General features: G+C 36.4%; 1 long non-coding RNA gene and 1 other non-coding gene across 2 annotated transcripts; both read left to right on the top strand.

Moving 5' to 3' along the window:
* The first annotated feature begins 222 nt into the window (after positions 1-222).
* Positions 223-329, top strand: LOC128280043 (small nucleolar RNA R71). The gene has a single exon (XR_008270225.1). It is a non-coding gene; the product is annotated as a small nucleolar RNA R71 (small nucleolar RNA).
* A 9,223-nt stretch (positions 330-9,552) lies between these two features.
* On the top strand, positions 9,553-12,402 carry LOC128296492 (uncharacterized). The gene is made up of 2 exons (XR_008287098.1): positions 9,553-9,829; positions 12,232-12,402. It is a non-coding gene; the product is annotated as an uncharacterized LOC128296492 (long non-coding RNA).
* The last annotated feature ends 2,482 nt before the right edge of the window (positions 12,403-14,884 follow it).

A 14,884-nucleotide genomic window follows, 5' to 3' on the forward strand; every position in this document is an offset into this window, starting at 1 on the left:
AATGAAGTGAGGGTGTCAACTTCATGAACTCTAGCTATACATCTTCCTGAAGTTGTTCGATTTGTTGGCCATTGATAGTTATTACTCATGATCCTCTCAATGATCTCATAAGCCTCATTATAAGACTTAAAGAAAATTGCACCATTCATAGAAGCAGTTACCGTCAATCTTGTATGTGCATTAAGACCATTATAGAATGTCTCCAACTAGACACAATGAGGAATCCCATAATGAGGACACTTACAAAGTAACTCCTTGAATCGCTCCTAAGCCTCATACAAAGACTCATCATCCAATTGTTGGAAAGTTGTGATCTTGTTCCTCAACTTAGCGTTTTTGCTAGGCGGGAAATACTTCATCAAAAATCTATTTGCTAATTCTTGCCATGTAGATATAGAACTTGGTGGAAATGAATTGAGCTATGCTCGTGCTTAATCTCGCAACGAGTACGGGAACAACTTCAACCTCAGTGTGCTTCAGTCACACTAGCTGTCTTGAATGAATCACTCACCTCCATAAACAATCGAAGGTGGAGATGTGGATCTTCCGTGGGCATACCACTGAATCGGCCCACCGTTTGGAGCATTTGAAACATTACTGGTTTCAATTCAAATTGGGTTGCCTCAATATCTGGCCTTCTAATTCCTGGATTTAACTCACTAAAAAGTGGCACAGCATATTGTTTGATGCATCGATCCCTATCATCAGCAATGAGGATGGGATTTCGTACACGATTGGCTTCATTACCTTGGTCTTGATTCTGATTTCCAAGGTCCATCTCAACTTGTCTTTGGGTTGTTCGTTCACATCTTCTTTGTCTAAAAGTTCGCTCAATTTTAGGGTCTATAGGGACTAAATCGATAATTCAATCTATGCTCTTAAACACCTGAGAAGAAAATAACAAACTTAAAATGAATAAGTTAGTAATGTTAGAAATAAACCAAATTGGAAGTAAATAATTTTACAAAAAAAAATGATTATGGCAACAGTTAACAATCCCAGGCAAAATGCCGAAAACTTATAACGCGTAGGCTTGTGCAAGTGAACACAGTCGTTATCAAGTAATAAGTAAGTACTGAGTTATCATCACCACATGGATTGTGTTTGTGTTAAATCACTTAATTGTATAATTATACTAACAACTTGGTAAATAAAAACACAATATAGTTGAGAAGTGATGATTAAAATTAAATATTTTAAACTAAATGCAATGATCCCTAAGAAAATTATCCTAAGTATGCAAACTATATTAATGGAATAGATTTAAAAAAAATTAAACACAATTCGCAACAATTATAACATAAATAAACTAGGGCAATTACTTTAATTAAACTCAATTTATTATCAACATGCTTAATAACATTCGGAAAAACATTCCATGGCAACTCGATCTTTCATGAGTTTGGAAACCACATTAGGTCATTTCAGAATCCTTTACTTAGTAAATACGCATTTTACTAATCCTTATTTACTAAGGGTTTCTTAGCATTCATGTGAGGTAACAGGGACGTGTTAGGTTTCAAATAGTTTAATCACACAAATCTAAAAACTATGCAGATAATAGATCTTGGTTAGAGTTGTTATGCAACCTGCAAATAGAGTTAGGATCTAAATTGAGCATGCACATTTCAATTATGTGTTCACTAGCCATCGTCTGGTTAGGATCACTTAGCTAATTCAGGTGCATTTCAATCATGTATGAATGAAATATAGACTTGATTTTAATTGAAAACATGATTGATTGAAGCACAAACATTATAAGCATGAATCAAATAAATATTATTTAATCAAAGCAATCATCCTAGCATAAATAAAATTAAGCTAACATTGTTGTAAACAAGAAAAAAGAACACTGTGACAGCCCTAATTTGACCCTAGCCGGGAAGTGGTTTCGGGACCACAAAATCGAGTCATAAAAATAATTAATTGTTATATTCTATGCTTATTATATGTGTACATGCATATGTGAAAGTTTCATGCTCTAATTTTGTCATTTGTATGTGAAATTATTAAATAGGACTTATGTGAGACAATTGTGAAATGTGATAGCTAAATTTAAAAGTGGTCTATTAATGCATGTTATAAAAAGATGGGACTTGCATGTCAAATATCTCTTTTTGACAATAGTGGCCGGCCAAGCTCATACTTATGGGCATTATATGCATGGGTTAATATTATTATATTAAATAGTGGTAAGAAACATGTAATAAAAAATTGTGTTAAATTAATGAAGTGAATAAAACAAAGAAAAGAAAGAAAAGTGTTCATCTTTTTGATTTCTTTGGCCGAAAATTCTAAGAAGAGAAAGGAGGGGAAACAAGCATTCGGCTACTCCTTTATAGTCTTGAATAAGGTAAGTAATTCATGTTAGTTCTTGGATTTTTAGCATATTTTAAGTTAGGTATTAAGTTTCTTACTTAGCCCATGACAAAATTTTGAGTTGTGTGGTGTATTGAGCATTCGGCCATGGGAGAAATTGAAGGGGATAGATTGTTGTTCTTATAGTTTAATGAAGTTTGAGCTAGATAATACTTAATTGTTAGTATTTACATGTGAAATGGATGAACTTGGACTTGTTAAATTACTTGAACAAATAATTTGTTTTCAAGTGTTAAATGTGAGCAAATGACGTTGGGTGATTGAATGAAATAATTAGAGGTTTTCATATCAAGAGGTTCGGCTTGTAAATGAATTTTTAAGGGCATAAATCTTGAATAATGTTATGCATAAGTTTCGACTTTGATAGTATTTATATAAGTATAATTAGTTCATTTTGATAATATGGTATGAAGTGATAAGTAAAAATATAATGGTAGCTTAAGTTAAATAACATTCGGCTATGAATTTTTGTGTTTAAATTTTTGAATGTTGAATGTTTTAGAATGATTAAATAGAGATTATGCTTAAGTGAAATTATAGATATGTGATGATTGATTGGTGATATGCATGTTTAAATAACATGCATGCAAAGAATGTGTGAAAGAATGAATTGGTAATAAATCTGCTTGGGACAGCAACAGTAACGTGATTTTGGAAAATCACCATAAATTGTGGGAGTTAAGTTAGAAGCTGAATAAATTATGTAATTAAATCTTAATGAGTCTATTTTCTATAAAAGAAACTGTAAAAGCAAAAGAATTTCCGATAATGAGATATTTGAAGTGATGTAGGACAAGGTCAAAATGACTTCTAGATCCCCTATTCTGTATTTATAAAATCATGATAAATTGTAAAAAAAATGGTTATATGATGGTGTTTATATGCTTAGACTCCTTGATGAGTCTAGTTTCAAATGAAATAAATGAGTACATGTTTTGAATTCTGTACAATGAGAAATTTGATTCGTAGTGAAGAGTGGTCAGATTAGTCAAACAGTGAAACAGGGGAAACTTTAAGAAAAATCTGGTATTTATTGGCCAAGATAAAAATTCTGAAAATTTTATGGATAAAATATCTATGAGTCTACTTTCAGGGAAATTTTACAGAAATTGATTTTGAGTTTCGTAGCTCCAATTATAAATAATTTAGTGACTGTTGCTCAGGAAGACAGCTTATTGTGAATTTGTGATTATGTGATAAATATTGATAAAAATTTGTTAACGAGTTGCTTAATATTTTATTTTAAACTTACTATGATCTATATGTGTAAATTCGTATATATATATATTATATTCTGAAAGTAATGCTTGAATAGTCGAATAATGACTAGTTTAAAATTGTTGAATTTAAGCTCAAGAGCATAGAGAACCAAGGTTGGACAAGGGAAAAAAGAAAGTAGTTGAATAGCCGATCCGAGACTATTCGAAAATATTCGAGGTAAGTTTTGAGTAGTCACCTTTAGTATATAATTGATGATGCCTTGATATGTGTATATTAGATGAATTGTGACCTTTTGGTTCTACTTGAATTAAGTTGTGTGATAAATAATTTATGTATATGACTTATAGTCGAATGGTCACTATGTGTTAAGTTTGAATGGTGAAATGGATATGTGATATTTATGTATGACTTTCGAATCGAAATGTAAATGATGGTATTCATATGGAGCTTATATCCGAACGTAGCAAATGACTACTAATGTGATAAGTTGAATAAGTTATGTTAATATATGATTAAATATGCATGATATTTGATGTGTATCCGGACTTAGGGTCCGCAGGCTATGTGCTGGAATTATATCCAGACTTAGGGTCCACAGGCTATGTGCTGGAATTATATCTGGACTTAGGGTCCGTAGGCTATGTGCTGGAATTATATCCGGACTTAGGGTCCGCAGGCTATGTGCTGGAATTATATCCGGACTTAAGGTCCGCAGGCTACGTGCTGGAAATATGTCCGGGCTAAAGTCCCGTAGGCTTCGATTTGGTATTATACGGGTTTAAATTCTCGCAGCTTGTGCCGTAATTGGTTTCAAGTCCTAAGACACGATGGGCTTAATGCCAGTAAGTTAAGTAAGATTACGATATTGAATGTTCGTAGTAAACCATCGTTGAGTAAGTATTATACATTTAATATGTTCAGGTACGTATTACTTACTCATCGGTGAATTGATTTCGAAGTGAATCATTAGCATCAAAGAAGAATATATATATAAATATGATGGATGGTTATATTTGCGAATATGAGAATGATTTAATCGGTCATGGTATATTTGTATATGAATTATATGTTAAAATTTCTTTATGTACTCATGTACATTCAGTTAATGATTTTGTGAATTATTAGTATCAAAGAATGATACTTAAGTGTGAATGATTGTTATATCTAAGAGTAAAACAATGACCTATTCGGTCAAATGTTGTTATTATATGAGATTATTTGATTTAAATGCATCGCATGAACTTTTAGTAAAAGAAAAATATGTGCTGAGAATCTATGTTTATGTTTATGTGTATTCGGCCATGAAGCAATTTGAATTGAGAATAAGTCTGTTTAAATGAATGTTTTGAATTTCGATAAGTTTTAATTATTTGTGATGCTTAAAACTTACTAAGCTTATGAAAGCTTACTCTGTTTATTACGTTCTCTGTTTTATAGATTGTTGATTCCAGTTACCTACTCGGAAAGGGGATCGTCAGCTACTCATCACACTATCTATCATTTTGGGGTACTACTATGTTTTGGAGTTAGTATGGCATGTATGGAATAGACTTAAGTGAATGATATTTCGAGATGTATTTGTATATAAGCCATGTGAATATGGCTACTTTTGAATGTCGATACAAGTTTGAATCTCAATCTTTAACTGAGTTTGGCGATGCATATATATATATATATTATTATTATTGCGTATGTTTTTAAAATATTAAATTTTGGGATTAGTAACTCTTCATAACCCACTCCGGCGACGGACATGGGTTATAGGGGTGTTCCAAACACATAGCAAACTTTTTAGATTAAATTAAAGAAAAGAAAGATTAAAGCCAAATCAAAGTCTCTGTCACCTAAAACCCTGACTGACGAGGCTCATTCGCTTCTTCACTTTGCTACTTTGCTGATAGCTCTCCAAGGTGGCCGACCAAGGGCTCTTTAAGAGGATTTAATTGCTAAAATCTCTATGAAAATGTAACACCCTGAATTTGGGCCCAGAAGTTTTGGGCCTTGAGCATGGGAGCGATTGAAGGCAGCTTATAATATTCTGTTGTGCATGCAAATTTCGTTAATGAAGGCTTGTTTAGTGGTTAAGTGTGTTGAGAAGTGTTGGAGAAGTCCTGGGTTTAAACCTGGACTCTAGCAAAAAATTTGGTTTAAGGTGAATCAAACCCTAGGTGTAGTAGGTAGGCCTTAAGAATATTGTTGGAGAAATTGTGACACAAAAAACCTTATGGCATAGTGGCAAGTGGCGTGTGGAGCATTTGAGGGGAGGCATGGGCTCGAATCCCATGGCAAGCAAAGAGCATTTATTTTGCTAACAGGGGGCGGCAAGAGTTGGTGTTGAATTTAAACTCTGATGTTAGAGGGATCCCACATCGAGAAGCTAACATAAGAGTGGATAGGAAGCTGGCTTTAAATAGAGAGAACCATGAGGAGAGTAAAGGTACCTTTCTTGGCTGATCCCTTTCTCTTTATGGCGTGCTCGTTTGGGTTGGGCGTCGGCTAAGAGTGCTCAGGCGTGGATTAACTCGGTCTCCAATCGGTGTGTATTTATCACTACTCTTGTTGTTGGATGGCTACTTGGACGCGATGGGTAAAAAGGGCCATATGGGCCCAATGGGCCTCACGGCCCAATTGGATAAGTTGTTTGATTGTGTAGTAAATATTGGACTAGGCTAGGTGAATCGCATATCTGTTTGGGCTAAAAGGGCTACACGAGTGTGGGCCCATTTAATGAGAATAGGCTTTAGGCTGATTCGTATTGTTATCCATGTTTAGAATACTTTAGTTTACCAATTCTTGAAATGCCCTCGACTTGTAAAATTACCAAAGTACTCCGATTTACTGAATTACCGTTTTACCCTCGATTTCTGAATTACCGTTTTACCTCGATTTCTGTAATTACCGTTTTACCCTCGGTTTCTGTAATTACCGTTTTACCCTCGATTCTGAATTACTGCTTTACCCTCGGTTCTGAATTACCATTTTACCCTCGGTTTATAAATTCTTGTTTTACCCTCGATTTATAGAATTACCGTTTTACCTCGATTTGTAAAATTACCGTTTTACCCTCGATTCTGTAATTATCGTTTTACCCTCAATTTACTGAATTACCGTTTTACCCTCAATTTACGTAATTACCGTTTTACCCTCAGTTTATAGAATTACTGTTTTATCCTCGATTTATAGAATTACCGTTTTACCTCGATTTGTAAAATTACCGTTTTACCTCGATTTGTAATTACCGTTTTACCTCGATTTGTAAAATTACCGTTTTACCCTTGATTCTGTAATTCTTGGTTTACTCTCGGTTTACAAAATTATCGTTTTACCTCGATTTACTGAATTACTGTTTTACCCTTGATTGTGAAATAACTGAAATACCCCTGTAGGGTAGAATTTCTGAAATACCCCTATAGGGTAGAATTACTGAAATACCCTTATAGAATAGAATTACCAAAATACCCCTGTAGGGTAGAATTATCAAAATACCCTTGTAGGGTAGAAATACCAAAATACCCCTGTAGGGTAGAATTCTTGAGATACCCTTGTGGGGTAAAATTACCATTTGCCCCTAGGGTGTTAAATGACTATTTTGCCCTTGTGGGCAAGTGGTGACTTAATTTGTGTGTTTGTGGATTTGATTGTGAATATATGTTGGTGATATGAATGACTTGACTGTGATTGTTTGATTCAAATATGGGCATGACATTACGCATACATGACATGTTGCATGGGTTGGGATTTTGTGCGGAGAAGCGTTACGGTGGCTATGCCACAAATATCTGATACGGTGGCTCGCCACAATATCTCAGATTTGGTGACTCTGTCACAATATCTCGCTGACCGATCGATGGCTAAGTGTCGATCACGCTCTAGAAGGTGTGTGCCGTTGTTGTGGGCTTCGTGCGATTATAGACCGTTATTAATGGCTCTGTGCCAACCTAAATATGGCTTTGTGCCATCTTGACTATGGCTTCGTGCCAAACGTATTTACAGTAGCTATGTGCCTAACATATTTGTTGACGACTACGTGTCGATCATATTTACCGAAGGTTGTGCGCCGATTATATTACCATCCGATGGCTATGTGCGAAGTTATTGCGATTATCTATGGCTTTGTGCCACGATTACGTTAGATGGGTTTGCCACATTATCGATTACGGTGGCTCGCCACAATATCTGATACGGCGACCATGCTGCAAATTACGTGGTGTGTAGCGGATGGGTGGGTCGAGTTGTCTCCCACATGGTGTAAGGTTGGTACGGGGTGTATACGGTTGGATTGGGTTGGGATTGCATTCACATTTCGATTACGATTACGTCACGTAATTCGATTACGATTACATTACTATCGATTACATTACTATCGATTCGATTACGATTACATCGATTACGATTACATTACTATATCGATTACGATTTCGATTACATTCGATTACGATTACGATTACGTCACCTAATTCGATTACGATTTCGATTACATTACTAATATTGATTACGATTACGATTACATATCGATTCGATTTCGATTCTTATTTTGGTTCCAATTCGATAATGTTTCTTATTACGTAATGGGCTAAGGTCCATCTGGTACTGTCTGTTGTAATGGGCTAAGACCCGATTGGTACTGAAATTGTAAGTAAGGCTGGGGCCAGACTTTTAATTCTTTTAGATGACTAACTGTTCCTTTTTATAGTAGGGGATTTCACACTGAGTTTTCGTAAACTCACCCCGTTTATTAACCTTTCAGGTAATTTCCAGCCTTAAATGGATCGGGGTTGCTAGGGGCTCGGAGGAAGCCACACACACTGTTTATGTTACAGTTTTGATTATTACCTTTAAATTATTTTATGTGGGTTGTAGTAAAGCCGTTGTAATTTTCTAGATTTCAAATTTGGAATTTTATTTATTGTTCTTATAATTGCTAGTATTAGAACACGATTTTCCAAAGCAACTCATCGTTATTCAAAACATCACGTAACGCAATTGTTTTTAAAGTAAGTTTCATAACTACCAAGATTTTTACAAAGTTGTTAAGAATGTTATTCAATTGAGGTTTTCTAACAAGGTTTAAAAAGGGTATAAGTTTTAATTATTAGGAAGGGTTTTAATGGAAACATGGTTTTGAAAAACACTTCAATGTGACACGTGAGTTCGAGCCAAACTTCGGTGCCGGGTTTGGGGTGTTACATTTAGTGGTATCAGAGCCTGGGTTGCAACAACTCGGCTGTGAATTGGGTTTTCAAAGGTTGAATTTTAGAAAATTATTTTCGACCTCGTGGTCTGTTTGAAGTATTTCTCTTAAAAAGTGTGGCACACCGAGTCTCCGGCGCCGAATCCGTAAGTCTTATGAATACTTTTGTCTATTTAGAAATTGAAATACTATGGATTCCTTAGATATTGGTCTGAATTTAAATTTGGTATTTATTTTATGTGGATGTGATGTTTGGATATAGAAATTGTATATACGTGTGATAAATATGTGTCTACTTCAGTGAATAAGTGTTGTATGTATGAGATGTTTCAAGTTCTAGTTGAAGTGTGATAGTGATAGTAGGATCGAGTCTTGTGTTGATAGTGTAATGGGGTAGATGTTACACGACTACCCTGTTAGATGGAAATTTCGGGGACGAAATTTCTTTAAGGGAGGTAGAGTTGTAACACCCTGAACTTGGGCCTAGAAGTTTTGGGCCTTGAGCATGGGAGCGGTTGAAGGCAGCTTATAATATTCTATTGTGCATGCAAATTTCGTTAATGAAGGGTTGTTTTAGTGGTTAAGTGTGTTGAGAAGTGTTGGAGAAGTCCTGGGTTTAAACCTAGACTCTAGTAAAAAATTTGGTTTAAGGTGAATCAAACCCTGGGTGTAGTAGGTAGGCTTTAAGAATATTGTTGGAGAAATTGTGACACAAAAAACCTTATGGCTTAGTGGCAAGTGACGTGTGGAGCATTTGAGGGGAGGCATGGGTTCGAATCCCATAGCAAGCAAAGAGCATTTATTTTGCTAAAAGGGGGCGGCAAGAGTTGGTGTTGAATTTAAACTCTGATGTTAAAGGGATCCCACATCGGGAAGCTAACATAAGAGTGGATGGGAAGCTGGCTTTAAATAGAGAGAACCATGAGGAGAGTAAAGGTACCTTTCTTGGCTGATCCCTTTCGCTTTATGGCGTGCTCGTTTGGGTTGGGCGTCGGCTAAGAGTGCTCGGAGCGTGGATTAACTCCAGTCTCCAATCAGGTGTGTATTTATCACTACTCTTGTTGTTGGATGGCTACTTCGGACCGCGATGGGCCGAAAGAGGCCATGTGGGCCCAATGGGCCTACGGGCCCAATTGGATAAGTTGTTTGATTGTGTAGTAAATATTGGACTAGGCTAGGTGAATCGCATATCTGTTTGGGCTAAAAGGGCCACACGAGCGTGTGGCCCATTTGGGCCGAGAATAGGCTTTAGGCCCATTCGTATTGTTATCCATGTTTAGAATACTTTAGTTTACCAATTACTGAAATGCCCTCGACTTGTAAAATTACAAAAGTACTCACGATTACTGAAATCTTGTTTTACCCTTGATTTATAGAATTACCGTTTTACCCTCGATTTTTAAAGTTATTGTTTTACACTCGATTTACAAAATTACCGTTTTACCCTCAATTTATAGAATTACCGTTTTACCCTCGATTTACAGAATTACCGTTTTACCCTCGATTTACAGAATTACCGTTTTACCCTTGATTTACAGAATTACCGTTTTACCCTCAGTTTATAGAATTACTATTTTACACTCGATTTATAGAATTACCGTTTTACCCTCAATTTGTAAAATTACCGTTTTACCCTCAATTTACAGAATTACCATTTTACCCTCAGTTTACAGAATTACCGTTTTACCCTCGATTTACAGAATTACCGTTTTACCCTCAGTTTATAGAATTATTGTTTTACCCTCGATTTATAAAAACTATTGTTTTACCCTCGATTTGTAAAATTACCGTTTTACCCTCGATTTGTAAAATTACCGTTTTACCCTCGATTTGTAAAATTACTATTTTACCCTTGATTTCTGTAATTCTTGGTTTACCTCGGTTTACAAAATTATCGTTTTACCCTCGATTTACAGAATTACCATTTTACCCTTGATTGTGAAATTACTGAAATACCCTTGTAGGGTAGAATTTCCGAAATACCCCTATAGGGTAGAATTACTGAAATACCCTTATAGGATAGAATTACCAAAATACCCCTATAGGGTAGAATTATCGAAATACCCTTGTAGGGTAGAAATACCGAAATACCCCTACAGGGTAGAATTACCGAGATACCCTTGTGGGGTAAAATTACCATTTTGCCCCTAGGGTGTTAAATGACTGTTTTGCCCTACCCCTGTAGGGTAGAATTATCAAAATACCCTTGTAGGGTAGAAATACCGAAATACCCTTATAGGGTAAAATTATCGAGATACCCTTGTGGGGTGAAATTACCATTTTGCCCCTAGGGTGTTAAATGACTGTTTTGCCCTTGTGGGCAAGTGGTGACTTGGATTTGTGTGTTTGTGGATTTGATTGTGAATATATGTTGGTGATATGAATGACTTGATCTGTAATTGTTTGATTCAAATATGGGCATGACATTACGCATACATGACATGTTGCATGGGTTGGGATTTTGTACGGAGGAAGCGTTCTGGTGGCTATGCCACAAATATCTGTTCTGGTGGCTCTGCCACAATATCTGTATTTGGTGACTCTGTCACAATATCTATTGACCGATCGATGGCTAAGTGCCAATCACGCTACCGAAGGCTGTGTGCCGTTGTTGTGGGCTTCGTGCCGATTATAGACCCGTTATTAATGGCTCTGTGCCAACCTAAATATGGCTTTGTGCCATCTTGACTATGGCTTCGTGCCAAACGTATTTACCTGTAGCTATGTGCCTAACATATTTGTTGACGACTCTGTGTCGATCATATTTACCGAAGGCTGTGTGCCAGTTATATTACCGTCACTGATGGCTATGTGCCGAAGTTATTACAGTTATCTATGGCTTTGTGCCACGTATTCTGTTAGGTGGGTTTGCCACATTACCTGATTCTGGTGGCTCTGCCACAATATCTGTATCTAGTGACTCTGTCACGATATTCATTCTGGCGACCATCTTTGCAAATTCGTGGTGTGTGGCGGATGGGTGGGTCGAGTTGTCTCCCACATGGTGTAAGGTTGGTACGGGGGTGTATACGGCTGGATTGGGTTGGGATTGCATTCACATTCGATTCGATTCTATCACGTAATTCGATTACGATTTTGATTACATTACTAATCTGATTCGATTACGATTACATTCGATTACGATTCGATTACGTCACCTAATTCGATTCGATTCGATTACATTACTAATATTGATTCGATTCGATTTTGTTATTGATTCGATTCGATTCTCATTTTGGTTCCAATTCGATAATGTTTCTTATTACGTAATGGGCTAAGGTCCATCTGTCATGTCTGTTGTAATGGGCTAAGACCCGATTGGTACTGAAATTGTAAGTAAGGTGGGGCGGACTTTTAATTCTTTTAGATGACCTGTTCCTTTTTATAGTAGGGATTTCATCTGAGTTTTCATAAACTCACCCAGTTTATTAACCTTTCAGGTAATTTCCAGCCTTAGATGGATCGGGGTTGCTAGGGGCTTGGAGGAAGCCACACACATTGTTTATGTTACAGTTTTGATTATTACCTTTAAATTATTTTATGTGGGTTGTAGTAAAGCCGCTGTAATTTTCTGGATTTCAAATTTGGAATTTTATTTATTGTTCTTATAATTGCTAGTATTAGAACACTGTAACACCCCAAACCCGAGACCATCGCCGGTGTCGGACCCGAGGGGTTAACAAGCCAAGTTCACATGTTTTGCCCACCAATTTGACATTTCCAGTCAGGCTGGAAAACTGCGTCACTGTCGCCTTAAAAATCATATCTCGAGTTTCAAAACTCGGAAACTGGTTTTGTAAATTTTCCCTGAATTTAGACTCATATATCCATCCATGGATTTATTTCTAGGATTTTTGGTCGGGCCAATTGGTACAGTTTATTAGTTAAAGTCACCCATGTTACAGGGATCGACTGCTCTGACCTTCTCGCAGTATAACTTGAATATCTCTCTGTACAGGGCTTTAATTCTGGTGTTGTTTGTTTCTAATGAAACTAGACTCAAAATGGAATCTGTACATATAAGGTATGTCTCCTAATTCTTTTTGGATAATTTATAGTGAATTTTTAAAGTTTCGACAGGGAACCCAGAAACCATTCTGGCCCTGTCTCACAATAGCTTTAATATCTCTTAACCTGTAACTCCTATGACCATTTAGTTTCTTCCATATGAAAATAGACTCATCAAGGTTCATTTACATAGCTTATTCACTATTTAATTCCATTCCTATGAATTTTGGTGATTTTTCACATTCACGCCACTGCAGCTGGCAGGATCTGTTTTTAAGGTAGGTCTTACCTATTTGGTAGTCTCCATGAATCAACTAGTCTTGCCATACATAGGTTCATATATGATCATTTTAACCATGCCAATGGCTGATCATATGACCAACATTCCCATTTCCAAGCCATAGCCACATCATGACACCAAATATATACATACAAACCACAATTAGTCTAAGTTCATGCTTCCTTTTCGAGCCATTTTCGCATGGCCGTACATACTTACATTACAACATATTTAACAAACAAGAGGTAGTCCTATACATGCCATCTCAAGTTCAACCAAAAATTTATACCAAAATGGAGGCTTGATAGTGTGGATGACTTCGACTTCAACGATCCCAAATCCGATTGCTTCGAGCGAAATCTAGAAAACTGAGAGCCAAAGCAACGGAGTAAGCATTTTATGCTTAGTAAGTCTCAAGGAATATAATCAACTCTAATTACAGCAATACATTCACATAACCAAATGCATCATTTCATTAATACACATTCTTACTTCACACTTCATCATTATATAATTTCACAAAGTATCAATCAATTCAATAACTGAAATTCATTAGTCGATTGAGCGAATGTTGCTCAAACATGTCGACTTTCCAATGCACATATAAACGTACCTCATTCTTTGGGCTTTTTGAGTGTACTCATTGAATTTATTACAGCAGCCAACACTCACCTCCAGCCCAAGATTCTTCGGAACATAACCGGATATAACCATGTGCACAAATGCCTTCGGGTCTTAGCCCGGATAGAATGTCTCGCACGAATGCCTTCGGGTCTTAGCCCGGATGTAGCCACTAGCACAATTGCCTTCGGGTCTTAACCCGGATAAAATTTCCAGCATAATTGTCTTCGGGATTTAGCCCGGATATCATTCAATTTCCCATGAACACATACATCAGTTATCATTGGACATACATAATTCATTTTCGTTACTAAGGCTCAAACGCAATTATAGTCACAAGCATATTCGCCTTTGGGACTTAGCCCGGGTAGAATTCAAATACTCATGCATACATAATCAATAATCAATACACATCCATACTTTATTTCACATAATTCAAGTAGGGTCACTTCTTGAGGACTTACCTCGGATGTTGTCGAACGGCTTTTTCGGCTATTCGATCACTTTCTCCTTCCCCTTGTCCAATTGTGGCCCTCTAAGCTCTTGAGCTAATTCAAACAAATTCAATTTATTAAAACCTCATTGTGCTAGCTTTTGGCCGAATATGACAAGGAGTTTAAATGGTCATATGGCCACCCTTTAGCTTGAATACACAATGGTCATGCACATTTTATACTACATCAAGCAATTCAATACAATTTATTCGAGCATCAAGGAAATGCTAAGGCCTTCAATAGGCTACCCAAGGCCGAATATTCATGTACATGTTGAGGTCAATTTTGCACTTAATACCTCACAAAACAGCATGCAATTTACTAATTAATGCTTTGCACATTGTGGCCCAAAACTTATAATATAGCATCAAGCACTTATATGTGTGCTAGGCCGAATTGTGCTTGCAATTTCACAAGCATTCTTCCACATCTTCTTCTTTAAACCAATATATTCATCACTTAGTTCATAACCAAAACATAATGTGCAATCATATATATGCATATATGAGCATGGCCGAATTTCAAGGTGTCCATAGCCATCCAAAACACAAATTTTAACTAACATGCAAGAAGCATGAATCATGCTCAAGAATGCATCATGGCCGAATATGACAATCATGCTCCTTTTCAACTTCAATCATGATAAAACAAAAAAGAAAGCTCAAAATCTTACTCAAGAGTAGACAATCC

This window comes from Gossypium arboreum, chromosome 8 (genome assembly GCF_025698485.1).
Source record: "Gossypium arboreum isolate Shixiya-1 chromosome 8, ASM2569848v2, whole genome shotgun sequence".
Lineage (NCBI taxonomy): Eukaryota > Viridiplantae > Streptophyta > Magnoliopsida > Malvales > Malvaceae > Gossypium > Gossypium arboreum.